Source organism: Callithrix jacchus, chromosome 1, assembly GCF_049354715.1.
Source record: "Callithrix jacchus isolate 240 chromosome 1, calJac240_pri, whole genome shotgun sequence".
In the NCBI taxonomy this organism is placed as follows: Eukaryota; Metazoa; Chordata; class Mammalia; order Primates; family Cebidae; genus Callithrix; species Callithrix jacchus.
The window spans coordinates 100,589,359-100,603,375 of record NC_133502.1 but is presented as its reverse complement, the minus strand read 5'-3'; the positions used below and the strand labels follow the sequence as shown (position 1 = coordinate 100,603,375).

At 42.7% G+C, this 14,017-nt stretch overlaps 1 pseudogene; it reads left to right on the top strand.

Annotated features, from left to right (window-relative positions):
• The first annotated feature begins 347 nt into the window (after positions 1-347).
• LOC100409908 (methylated-DNA--protein-cysteine methyltransferase pseudogene) lies at positions 348-1,260 on the top strand (annotated as a pseudogene).
• Positions 1,261-14,017: the final 12,757 nt, after the last annotated feature.

Genomic DNA, 14,017 nt, shown 5'->3' with positions numbered 1-14,017 from the left:
CCCCACCATGGTTGGTGTCACTCATGCACTCCCCATCCCTTAGGGCTTCCTGGCCTACTGCACCCTTGTGGGAGTCAGGGAGGAGGGCCGGGGGATAGCTGGGGCCAGGCTTCTCTCCCCACCACCTGCAGATTTCTTGCTGCTTCCACTGATACCCTTTTGACTGGAATGAACTGGCTGGGCTTCTCAGGGAGCACCCCAAAGAGGGGGCACTGCCAGGTAGCTGGGGGAGTGGCATGGGGCAGGGGCCCAGTTCTCAGCAGCAGACACTCTGTACAGGTTTTTCAATCCCTGTTTTTTGAATAAATATTCTCAGGGACCAAAAAAAAAAAAAAAAAAAAAAGGATATGCTGGGGCGGCCCGTGCTTCTGGAACATTTTGCGTCCCAGCGCTTGCAGGTACTCGCGGTCCGCACCGTTTGCGACATGGTTCTTGGAGAAATGGACAAGACCTGTGAAATGAAACGCACCACGCTGGACAGCCCTTTGCGGAAGCTGGAGCTGTCCTGTTGTGAGCAAGGTCTGCACGAAATCAGCTTCCTGGGCCGGGGGACGCCCGCAGCTGATGCCATGGAGGTCCCAGCCCCAGCTGGGGTTCTCAGAGGTCCCGAGCCCCTGAAGCAGTGCGCAGCCTGGCTCAACGCCTATTTCCAGCAGCCCGAGGCCATCGAGGAGCTCCCCGTGCCGACTCTTCACCACCCCGTTTTCCAGCAAGAGTCGTGTACCAGGCAGGTGTTATGGGAGCTGCTGAAGGCTGTGAAATTCGGAGAAGTGGTTTCTTACCAACAATTAGCAGCCCTGGCAGGCAACCCCAAAGCCACGCGAGCAGTGGGAGGAGCAATGAGAAGCAACCCTGTCCCCATCCTCATCCCGTGCCACAGAGTGGTCTGCAGCAGCGGAACCATGGGCAACTACTCCGGAGGACTGGCGGTGAAGGAATGGCTTCTGGTCTACGAAGGCCACCGGGTGGGGAAGCCAGCCTTGGGAGGGAGCTCGAGTCGGGCAGGGGCCTGGCTCAGGGCAGTGGGGACCACCTAGGGCTCCCCGCCTGCTGGCCCCAACTGTATGATGCTTGAGCGACACACACATGTAACACTGCATCGGATGTAGGGTGTGGGGACACGGCTGTATTAAAGGAGGTGACTGTTTCCCGGGGGAAAAAATCTCTCTCCAAATGATATGGAAATGGAAATTGTTGGATATGGCTGTGCTGAGGTCAATACTATAAAATGCCCTTGCTGTTTTTGTGTAGGGGATGGGATGTGGGAAGGAAAGGAAAGGAAGGTGTGATAAAGCATAACTGGTATGCAGGAATATCTGCTGGCTCTTACACATTTACAGTCCTAATTTTTGTGGAGTTAGCTTTATACTTTGTGGAGTGGGCAATTACAGGTGAAACAGGTAGCAGTGGAGGAAGATGCTACAGGTTTTTATGTCCTGATTGGAGGGCAGACTGTTTAAAAGTCTTAGCTTTTTACAGCCTGACTTGAGTGCGGATACTGTGTGATATATAGGACATATTGATATTGAGCCACATTGGTCTATGTAAATGTCCTACTGGAGCCATAAGGCAGGATCGCATTCCATTTGATACAGGTAGGTTTTGCATTATAGGGATGGGTATTTCTATTGTCAGTCAACTGGGATTAGGTTATTCCTGGGACAGGAAGATGGCCTAAAATAAATCTTTAGGGTGGAGAAAGAAAGATATTCCTTCTGTCTCTATGCTCTCCCATGCTTGGTCTTGGACTCCAAAGGCCAGACTCTCCAAATACTCCTGATGAGAGAAGTGAACTGATCTCTAATAGGTGGAAAGGAGCCAGACACTAGAAAGAAAGTGACCATGTGGGTTTTACAGAATAGTTCCATTCCATCATCCTTGCTGTTCAATTAAGTCCTTTAAAAGTTTACAATCTTGTCTTAAAGATAATGTGGGGAATTAGGAAAGAACTTGCTTCATACATGGCATGGGGAAGTCAAGTGTAAGTATACAGTTTTCCTCTCTAAACCAAGTGTTGGGAGCAGAAACAAATTATCCCAAAGGATGACCATACGCAGCAGAGGGATTGTCCTCTAGCAAGGGGACAGTGACAGCAAAAATAGAGGCCAGAGACAAAGGACATGAGGGAACTGATTCCAAATATCAAGGGAGTGATACAAATAGTCAGAAAGAGCAGGTGGGCTATGTGCAAGTGGAGGCTCTGAGTGATTGCAAATAACTGCAGCTGGAGTAATATCAGTGAAGATAGTACTCTGGCAAATATCTTTATGAGATGATCCAGGAACCAAGCAAGTATTCTAAATATACTGCCAAACAGTGTCATCTGTCGTCCTCACAAGCCAGCCCTGATAATAAAAACTGCTAACAAACATGTATGACATGTTTCTTCTGTGCCACATACAGTGCTAACATTTTACAATCCTTAGGCTAACATTGAGTTTCATGTTACAAACCTCTTTTTGGTAGTGAGGAAGCTGAGACCTTAAAGGTTAAATAAATTGTCCAAGATCAACAGCTACTAAGTGGTGGAGTTGGGAATCAAACAAAGATCACTTGTTCCAAGCCTGAACTCTTGATCTCTGTACTGTCCATTGAGAGCCAAATGAAGGCTTGGGAGTATTGACCGTAGCTAGGGTGAGGGTGGAGGGAGTGAAAAGAAAGAAGGGGATAGCACCTTCTTTCTATAGGACACGCTTCCACAATTGTAGGATTTATTAACTTACTCATTTTTCAGGGAAAGAAAGAAATAATGTCAACTGTAAGGTATCTTACAGTAAAGTGAAATCAGGAGGTATCCTGATTTCAGGAGTATTGAAATGAGAAAAATGAGTATCATAGAATATGAGAAATGTATTAAGTGATTCCCATAGTCCGTATTAAGTCCATAAAGGCTTGTGCAGTTATCTCATTTAATATTTATTATAATACCAGAGAAGTAAATTATTTGCCCAAGGTTCTATAGCTGGTTAGTGACAACAAAAGAACTTGAACCCACACCTGCTTGAGTATCAATTCAATGTTTAGCGGGTAGAAAGCCTCTGTTCCTAATTTTTTCTCTGAATACAAGATCCCATGACTCCATACTTGAAAGAATGTTTTCAGATGTGCTTTCCATAATTGCTGCTCCTGAAAGCAGTGTAGGTAAGAGTTCTACAGTCACCCTCAGACATTTTGGATGCATTAGAGAAAATGATAATGGTTTCTGCAATTTACATAGCAACCACTCCTTTCAGGAACTTTCTTTTAGAGCCAAGTTACTTATGTGATTTCCAGCCAGTTTACTTTTTGGAATCCAACACTGACATTGTTCAAGTCATCATACATGAAGGGTTATTATGATTTCTTACCTAAAAAAGGTGTATATAAATATATTTCAATGTGCCAGCTTCTCTCAATGTGCAATATTCATCCTGGTTTATGTATATTTGGAAATTGCTAGAAATGTTTTTGGACAAGTTAATTTAATTGAAATTGGTATTTATTACTCTTATGGTTATAGGATTTAAATGTAACTTCCTAAGAAGTTTCAACTGCTTATAACAAAAGCATGCTTAACTACAGGGAGTATTTGTTTCATTGAGTAAAAGAATTCTGTTAAAACTTGATAGCCATAGAATATAACTTATAATAGAAAGTAACTGTTGGAAAGTGTGCAACTTCAAAGTCAACAACAGATTCTTAACAGATTCCAATGCATGCACGTATGTGTAGGAGTGTCCATCTATATATAGATGTATTCACATAACTACATACATACATGCACTTAGAGGAATCATTTGTATAAAATGCCCCTAGATAAATAAATTTACACATTATCATAGGCATAAACACATGTACTCATATGTCTAAAGATACACACAAATGCTTTTTTCTCCCAAGAATAGTCTAGAAAAATTGAATGTAACATGAATTTTCGAATTGGTTTTAATTAACTGGATGAGACAATATTTAATTGAATAGCTTTTTTTGAAAAGTTAAGACTCTTTGGACAATTCATATGATTTACAAAATAGGAGTATATGTTTAGCCTTCTCAAAGCAAGGTACCATATTTTATATATGTACCATATATATTACATATTATATGTGTGTGTGTGTGTAAATATCTATATCACATTTGTTCTATCAAAGTCAGTCTGTTGCAAGTATTTATTTAGCACCTAACATATCCCTAACACTTTTCCAGGTGTTGGAGAATCCGTGTGTGTGTGTGTGTGTGTGTGTGTGTGTGTGTGCAGACAGAATGAAGGTATGAAATTGTAACAAGAAACTATTTAAACAAAAATTATTTGGTCTCTGAGCAGCCTGTCTGTCCTTGGGAAGCTGATAACTGCATATGGAACTGAGCTATCCTGGGTACTATTAGCATATAGTCTGTCCTTAATCTCAGCCTTTTAGTCTAGACCAGGTATTTACATTTGATTCCTATATGCAAATTCAAGCCCATATCCAGATAATCCAACATATTCATTTTAAAGTCCACTCTACAACTTTAAAGTCAACAGATTCAGAACATTATTCCAAGCAGAAATATACATATTCAGATCTTTTAACTTTTTACTATGACTTGTAGCCTGCATAGAAAAACTAAGGAGGTAGCAATCACTTCTCTGGGAGTTCAGAATAGTGTGCTTTCTAAAATCCTTCAACAGTTAAGTAATACCAAGAAATTGGCTCCCTCAAGCAATAAGTTATTCTGATATTCACCAAAATGTAACAACAAACTGGCTGTCAAGTCTGGCAACCATTTGAAAAGAGGCGGGCCTCCTCTCTGAACTCTGAATGGAAACATTATTTTTCCTCCTCTAGAAGCCATCATCACTCTTTCACCAGAAGGAAGGTCACACCATCTTTAACAAAAGATTTGCCTGCTTGTAATTACTGCCTGCAGCCTACAGACAAATGCAATTTTTAAAATGCTAACTGTGTTATACTTATACTCAAGGGATCCCCGGGTACAAATGTAACTCGGTCTCACCAGTTTGTCTTAGTGAGACCTTACGGTGCTGATTGAAAACAGCTGAACTAAATCAACAGTTACCTTGAGCCAGGGGCCTTTGGAGAGCAATTAGAGTCAAGGCTTGGGTTTTGAACCCAATATGCTCTGTCAGTCTCAATGATTTGTGTTTGTTGTACTCAGTCTCATTTCCTGATGAAATATGAGGCTGTATAAAGAGGAAAAATTCCCAAGATTAAAAAATATTTGACTTCAGTGCATTTGTGAGCAGAGAAGTACACATGTCTAAATGACCATTTGGGTTTGTAGTACAAAGTTCTATTGATGTTGGCAGCCCAAGCTTCCCAGTCTCAAAGCCACATGAATGGTTTCGAGTTTCAGCCAAAAAATGTTTTCCACATGCTTTAGTGTGGGCCAATTTACACAGATTTCGTGGATACTGTGGCCAAGTGCTTCATAAAGGGCTGCCTTCTCTGGGATCAAGGAAACCACAACAGACACATTGCTAATGCAATCTAATTATCTACTTGAATATTTTTCCAGATGTATCCAATGTCTAAAAATACTGCAATAAAAAAGGTATTATTTGAATTTCTTGACTGAAACAGTGGCATAAAGAACCTGTTTGTCTAGAGGGAAAGTTATGACATTGTACTTCCATGAGTGCATTTAAATCACTCAATTGAAACAGTACCCACAGGGCAGGCTGTACTTTCTGTTTGAATGAGTCTTCCAAATCAAGACCTTACTTAGCATAGGAGATCATTCCTTTATATAAAGGGATGACCCTCTCACTTATAAGTTAATTCCTCTCATTTGTGGTTTCCTAATTTGATTGAGGTTGGTTAGTGTAACTCATGACAAAGATCCCATGCTTTTCCCACTCAGCCCATTGTATGCCTCACACAACACAGCAGGCCATTTCCTTCCTGCCAGGGGAAAAATTCTTTTGACTAATAAGTTGAGGTTTTTACCCTGTCCCCATAGAAAAACTGGCTGTTCTGAAGGTCTTAATGTTTCCTTTTGTTTTCCTTCAACAGAATTTATTTTTGTATAGCAAGCCCCATACTTCAGCCTAGTTTCCTTTGTGTCACTTGGATTTCAGCTAGTCCAGCAGATGCATGATGTTATGCCAGGTTATTGTTCAAGCTGTTGGCAACAACACCCATTCCTGATACATCCAACTGCATAGAATACAAGCGCATGCAGTAGGAATTTGTTAAACTAAGTTGAGAGGTTAATTTTACCAACCTGTGTCTTTATACACACTTTTAACAAAGATTCCAGAATGAATTGTAAAGTGCGAAATAAATAATCAAGGCTAGGCAACACACGCACGCACGCGCACGCGCGCACACACACACACACACACACACGCTTTTTCAAGAAACTGAAAAACATAGGACAATTTTTTATCTTCCTCTTTTTCTTTCCAATCCTCCTTCTAGAAGCAAGGATTAGGAGCAGAGGAATGCAGTCCGTGTTACATCTAAAAAGCAATAAATCAGAGGCAAGACATTACCTTCATTGCTTTAATTGGTCTCAGTCATGACTGCAAAACCACTATGCCAGCTTCCCTAATTCCCATATAGCACTGCTGAAGTGAGCAGAACTCTCCAACACAAAGATAACTTTAAATTCTTATACACTGAAGTTGTGGCTGAAACTAAAGAAAAAAGCAGCAGAGTGCCAAGAACTTCATGTGAGCTAATGATGAGCAAAGGCGGAGGTTGCGGTGAGCCGAGATCGCGCCATTGCACTCCAGCCTGGGTAACAAGAGCGAAACTCCATCTCAAAAAAAAAGAGATAGAGGTCGTCCTGGCCAACAAGGCGAAACCCTGTCTCTACTAAACAAAAAAAAGAAAAAATAGCTGGGCATGGTGCTGTGTGTCTGTAGTTCCAGCTACTCACGAGGCTGAGGCAGGAGAATCACTTGAACCCAGGAGGCAGAGGTTGCAGTGAGCTGAGATGGTGTCACTGCACTCCAGCCTGACCACAGAGTGAGACTCTGTCTCAAAAAAAAAAGGTCAGGAGTGGTGACCCTGAACTTTGGGAGACCGTGGTGGGTGGATCACCTGAGGTCAGGAGTTCAACACCAGCCTGGCCAACATGATGAAACCCCATCTCTACTAAAAGTACAAAAATTAGCTGGGTGTGGTGATGCGCCTATAGTCTCAGCTACTCGGGAGACTGAGGCAGGAGAATCACTTGAACCGGGGAAGCGGAGGTTGCAGTCAGCCGAGATCACGCCATGGCCTCCAGCTTGGCAACAGAGTGAGACTCCAAATCAGCTTGCTTTTAGAAGGCAGGTCTAGTAAAAGTAGCAAGTTGGATTTTTCCAGGGAGGAAAGATGAAAGGACACTGGGATAGGTTGTTTCGAGTAGATCATAAAGTCCAGATCTTACCCAGGTTTGTGATTAAGTGTGGATCATGAAGTGTTTCTTGGAGAGGAAGGAAATTAAAAGGTTATTAAATTGACAAGGAGAAAGTTTAAAGTGGCTTGTAATTCCTGAACTGGTTGAAGAATTGGCATACTGAGGGCATAAGTGTGAAGGATAAAGGGGGGAATGTCAGACTGTATTTTTTCAAAAAGCAGAGACATTCCTTTTAGTTTTAGGGTATGGCAGAAACTGAACTGGAATGAAGGTAAAGGACTTCAAGATGAAAATGGGTGGACAGTAAGAGGCCAGGTTACTAGATGGTCTATCCACCTGGATGCTGAGGCATTCAACTCATTTCCTTCACATTTCCTTACCCTAAACCCATCCCACTCCCCCCTGCCCAAGGCATCCACAGAATCACCATTCTTCCTGTACCTCCAGGCTTTGGTCAATGACATCACTCTGAACAAGAAGGAAGAAATGGAGCAGTAAAAAGGAGAGCTTTAGGAAACAACCATTTTATCTTTGTCACCCAGAATTTACTGGAAATATTTTCTATATTGTCTTATGGGGAACTAACCCCATTCTCAGTTTCAATCCATGTGCAGGTGGAGCTGTCTTTCTGAACGCTCCTATTTTGTGGATGGTATGTAACTCAGACTTGGCCGAAAATATCATTCCATGTTTTTGGTGACAGTGATTGGTTAGGAATGGGCATGTGACCCAATTGGAGTGAGTAGGATTCCAGTGGAACTTTTGAAGGACCTAGTGGGAGAAGCATCTATTTTTGGCTGCACTTGAAGCTTGGAGAATATAGCTATGAACTTGCCTGAAACAAATTCTTAATGAAGCCAGCACATTGCACAGAGCCAAGATATGGATAGAAATGAACCCTGAGGAAATTAATTGAGCCCCCATATGAACCCTCCTGCCTAGGGCCAATCTTACTTCCAGACTTTTTGCACCTAATTTCTCCTTTAAGTCTGAATACTGGCAGTGATATTTCAGGTGATTCTAAGGGATCCTTTCACTTTGCCATTCATAATGACCCCACACCACTTTTACCTTCATACCAACTTTCTCTTTTCTTTGGATGTGCCAACTTCTTTGATATTTATGGGGTTTTTAATCTTTTTTTTTTAACTAGCCACCACTCCACTCAGCTGTTAAACAACTTCTACCTTGATAACCTGTATATGGATGAGGATGATGACCTATTTGGCACCTTTGGCCCCTTTGGCTTCAGTGAACTCAATGGGATGGCCAAGAAGAGACCCTTGTGTTAGGAATTCTTCCAAGTCTCCAATGACTCTACCTCATGGTATTGACACACGTGTAATTATCTCTCCCCTTAAATGTAGGCTGGGCTTTGGGCTTTGTGATTTGCATCTAACCAGAAGAAAAAAGGGACAGATGATAGGATATCATTTTAATTTTTAGTTTACAAAAGATGTAACTTCTATTTGGTTAGAAGACTCTCTCCTTTCCTGGTTTTGATGAAGCAAGGGGAATTTCTGGCTTTGTTATGTCAAAGTAACTCACTGTACCCTACAGCTATGTATATAGTTTAAGATAGCCAGGTAGCATGTAAAGGGATGATTTAGGCCAAGTTCTGGACTTTGGGTTTTTCAAAGGGTTTTTCTCACTTTAAAAAGGCTAGAAAGGTTTTAGAGTAAACTTTTGGTACTTTTTATGAAATAATACAGTGTTTTAATTACTGGACATCTGAAAAGTGTCGAATAAAAGACCCTAGGATAAGACTGAGAAGGCCATTATCAGGCTCTCTACAAGGGATTGGTCATCTTTTAGAAGCCAAAAGAGGAAAACAATAAGACCTAAACTAGTTCCTTCCTTTCCCTGAGCACAAGTTCTGGGATACTCAAAATCCACACTTCCAGAGCAGTACATGGAGAACACCACTGTATATTAAAAGAAACATTTATTGGGCAGAATCAATATTCTTGGTTGTGCTAGAAAGAGATTGCCCTCATCAGAGGATATACTGTCATGAAAACTGAAAGGCTCTTTCTACAAGAACTGGATTATTCTTTAGGGAAATTTTTGCTTCCCGTAAGTGCTTGAGAAGCATTTTCTGTTTGCATAGAAGAGTCAAATCTCTGAACTCAGTGCCTTCAGTGGGTGTAATGTCAGCCAGGGGCACCTGGCATACTTGCATGCAGGTGGGGCTTGGATGGGACACAGGCTCACTAGAGGGCAAGGAAGGAAGATTACTCTGGCATAATAGCTGCTCTTTAAATGTCACAACTTTCTGGGGATGACTGATCCTAGTCCTGATCCACCTAACACTTGAACGGTAACTTGGGCCAGCAGAGACAGCTTCTTAGTTGTGGGGGTTAGTACTTGACCCTTCTCCTTGCTGCTGGTCAGAGGGAACCCATAGTTAGAGGGTTGTTTGTTGTCAGGCTCTGTCTGAGTCTGCAGCTCTTCTTTCTGCTGACTTAATTCCCAGTCCTCAGGTTCCTGCCTGCATGCTAGTTTCTCCTCTAATATCTTTCCAGTGGCTGCCATGAGCTCAAGAGCTTCAAGAGGCCTCATGAATACAGGTCTACTTTCAACTAGGTCTTGGCACTATGCAAAGGCTGGCATGAACTTGTCTTTTTGCCTGGGACTTTCCTGCCCTCTGCTTTTTCTCTTGAAATCAATCCACTGAAAAAATTGCCTCATCTTTTTTCTGAAGTAACTTTCAGGAGGAAATGGTTCTTTCTGTTACAGAGACTGAAGTCTCCTCTAATTTCCTGTCCTCAGCAAGATGGCTCTTCCTTGCGGCTTCGGATATCCCTAATCCCAAGTCCTCGCTTCCACATTCTCTTGCTTTGGGTCCCAAAAGGCTCTTGCTTTGGGTCCCTTCTTGGCTGATGGGAAATTCTTATCCTGGCACTTCCATAAGACATACTTATGGACTTGGGTTGTTGCAACTGCTGCATGCTGATCCCTCCATCGTTTGGGTGGATATGCAGTACCTGGGAAGCTGCCCTGTCCTCACTGGAGACACTCTGGAAGTAAGCCAGTGAGGAATCAGAAGTCAAGGTATCAGAGGTGAACATGTCTCTGGGACAGCCTTGAGCCTGACTATGCTCCCCACTCTCCAATCTAAACTTTCACTAGCCAGCTGTCCTTTGAAATCTGATGATTTAGGATCTTCAGCAATTAATATTCTTAGTGGGAAGTATTTGGTGGTCAGAGTAGTCTCTTCTTTACTGGTGTTCCTCATTGAGGAGCTTCCCAACTCACTGGTTGTCAAGATATCATTAGATTGTTGTTGAAGAGCACAGAGCTCCTCTATCTCCCTGGACGCACTGGACATAGAAAAATATTCTGAAGTCTCTACTATAGTTTTTTGCCCTGAAGCCTTTCTACACTATTGCTGGAACTCACTCTCTCATTCCTTGATTCATGTCCAGCCCTGTCTTGCTTTGTGGGCAGCTCTGAGTTGTGTCTATTGGCTAGTACAGTCTCATTCTCTTTGTCTATTATGCTGTGTGTAGGGGGCATAAAAGTCTGTCTGACCTCCTCAATTGTCTAGGAATTCTCTATAAGCTTATGGTCAGTATCAGAGGGCAATTGTCTCAAGGCTTCCTGTCCTGTGTTTACAGATCAAGTGGCAGGGAAAGGACAATCCAAGCTTGGAACTGAGTTTATCATTCCTGATATATATATATATATATATATATATATATATCACACACACATATATATATATATATACACACACACATATATATATAATTGTGGTACATGTGAAGAACATGCAAGATCATTACATAGGTACATACATGGCAATGTGGTTTGCTGTCTTCCTCCCCAATATCTGTATCTGGCATTTCTCCCCATGTTATCCCTCCCCAACTCCCTACCCCCTACTGTCCCACCCCTAGCACCCCCACACAGACCCCAGTGTATGTGTTCTCATTGTTTAACACCCGCCTATGAGTGGGAACATGCAGTGTTTGATTTTCTGTTCTTGTGTCAGGTCTAACTTGTCTCCCTGTAAAGCTTTGGAGTGTCCCTCAAGGGACCTGGAAACCACATCTTTAGAAACAACCCTAGAAATATAGGTGGCAGACAAGGGAAAGTCAAGTTGGGGAAGAGACCGTATTTTGGCTTTTTTCAACATATAGAATTTTATGGATTCAAGAACCTTGAGGGGTAGGCCCCACCCCTGACTTACCCTAAACCTCATCATATGAGCCTCTAGCACCTGACGGGTTTTGGAATCAAGAAAGGAAATCTCCAGAGTGGTAATCTTGCAGTAAACCCTACCCACTAATGGTGCCATATTTCTGTTTTTCATATTCATATGGGAACTCCCAGAAGGAGGCAATGTATTGTTAGCCAGCCATAAATGACATACTCTGATAGGAATCCTATCAGAAGTGACCTGACAAAACTTCCTGTTCAAATGTAATCTAAGAATGTTTTTCACTTGATTCTTGTCTAAGTTCCTCCTTGAATCACTTAGTAATTCATTCCTTGAGTGACTTACCCACTCACATTTTGTCTCAGAAGGCAGCGCTCAGACCCTTCACCAGGTAGTTTCCAGAGACTATTGGTAGGATGTCTAATGGACATTTCACTAAGATATGCCCAAGATTCTTTGGCATGTCATTTCTTATCGGAAACTTTGTTGGGACCCTCTCATGGAAACTTCCGAGGAGACTCAATTCTGTCTTCCCTAGATTTTTGCTACTCTGGCCCTGAAGCTCAAGATTTTGTGAGTATGTCTGCAATTATGCTGATTATTTCTGTTGATTTGTACCAAGGTTTCATCAGTGCTAGAGATCCTAGATTCCTATAGGTACGGGGGCACCAGTGTAAGATTGGCCTCTTTGGAAGATGGAGCTACAAATTCTCCTGATGATCATTTCTGATGTGTAAATAACCAGGAAAGATGGAGACTGGAACATAGGACTGGGAGGACTGGCTGACCAATGGACCAAACTGCCATTGGTCAGCCAGTCCTCCCAGGCCTATGTTGGGGGATGAAGGGCTTCTTAAGATTTTTGGAGCCAAGGGACTAAACCCCAAAAACCTTCTTGTTGTTTCTACAACACATGCCATTCCAGATGTTGATTTGAGATGTGAGAGTCAGCTTCATTCTGAAATACATGGGAAAATACTCCACAGTCCTTAACCTGAGATGGAAAGGATGACAGTGGGTAGGGAGTAAAGAGTGAAGGTGAGCCTGGGAATGGACCTGAGTGATAGGTAGGATCTGGGGTTGGCGGGTGATTTGAGGAAAGGATTGGGAATGTACAGGGTTGAAGGGATGATGGTGGAACTGAGGAAGTGGTAGAGATTCTTGATCCTGCATTTGGACTGCAGGAGCATTGCAGATTCCATTGAATACAATAAAGCAAGACTCTACTGGGGAACTGCTCCTAGAGACCAGGAGAGTTGCCACTAAGGCCTCACTGTGCAGAGAGGGAAGACCCCAGAAGAGCCTGCTATATTCTGTTGCAAGTTTCCCCCCAAAGTTTTGACATACAGGAGCTGTTGACAAATGTGCAGCTGCTCTGATGTGCCTTTGGTGTTTCACCTGGTTTGGGGGACTGTGGTGTCGTGCTCATGAACAAGTGACCACAAAGAATTTCCTGAAGACATCAGTTGGTATTCTGACCACATTTGTTTTGAAAATAATCCTTCTCCTTTTCCTTCTTCTCCAAAATCTGGAAAGCCATTCTTTTTTTTATTTGTTTCTCCAAGAGTACCTGTATCTTAAGGCCAAAAAAAAAAAAAAAAAAAAAAAAAAGAATGGCTACTGGCCTCCATGTGCTTGGTATCAGAGTCTCCCCAACAACAGATCTCTGGTGAAGGAAGGGAAACATGCTCTTGCTGAAAATCAGGGTATGGTAATCTGGGGAGGAACATGCTCCTGACATGAGGCTGCCACCATGAGAGTTCTGAAATGGAATGGTCCATGCCTCTGATTGTTGGAACATAAGTGGACAACCTACTAGGACTTTCTGTAGAGAACCTCTCTGAAACAGGTTTAAATAAGATGGAACTTGATTTAGGCCAAGTCACACTGCAGTCTTGTGGTGGTGAAGCAGATAGGGTTGGTGGTACATGATCACAAGTGCATGAATCAGTGGGATTCATTGCCTGGGAAATATTGGATAAGGGGTTGATATCTTGTGAAGGGTGGTATCAAGGGTGGGGTTCAGAGACAGAGAGGCCTCAAGTTGGAGATCAGTATCTGCCTTCTGAGTGTGCTGTGGTGGCAGAGGGGGAAAAGCATGCTGTTGGGTAGGGAATGGTTCATGGGGAATTTGGAATCCAAGGGAGGAACAGGCTATGGTGGCAGAGGGTCACTCAGTGGTGAGGGTGAAAATAAGTCAGCTAAAGGGGTGATCAGGTCAGGTTAGAGCATGGAGTGGGGCAATAGAGAAGGCTTATGCAGAGGGGCTAGTATTAGGTCTTCTGGAAGAGTTGCTGGAAGGGCAGAGGTCAGAGTAAATGATTACTTGGTCACAGATGCTGTGGAAGCCAAAGGGGTCACAGAGAAGTAGCATCTTCTGGAGACTCCTGAAAAAGCAGTCCTTGACCTCAGCAGTTTCTCTGTTACACACCTCATGAGGGATTCTGAACATAATAGTGGGCAAAAACAGATGGTATTGTAAAGCTGGCTCAGGGGACTGCAGGAGACAAGAGGTACAAA